The sequence below is a fragment of the Eurypyga helias genome, unplaced genomic scaffold, assembly GCF_000690775.1.
Source record: "Eurypyga helias isolate BGI_N326 unplaced genomic scaffold, ASM69077v1 scaffold20222, whole genome shotgun sequence".
NCBI classification, from domain to species: Eukaryota; Metazoa; Chordata; class Aves; order Eurypygiformes; family Eurypygidae; genus Eurypyga; species Eurypyga helias.
This window is the reverse complement of record NW_010236814.1, coordinates 1-217: the sequence shown is the minus strand read 5'-3', so window position 1 is coordinate 217 and position 217 is coordinate 1.

Here is a 217-nt window from a genome sequence, read left to right as displayed (position 1 = left end):
GATCCCCCCCGCCGAGCATCTCTCCGGTGGACTTGGCTAGGCTGTGCCCAAGGGGAGAGGGGTCCTGCGCTGCGTGACCTCAGTGTCACCATCCCAGCCCCGGTGGGAGCGGGAATTGATTGGGAAAGCAGAGGCTGGCCGGCTGCTCGTGGCGTGCCGCGGTGGGGACGGCAGCACGCGGAGCGGTCCAGATGGGAGCGGCACATCCCGGGGCGGG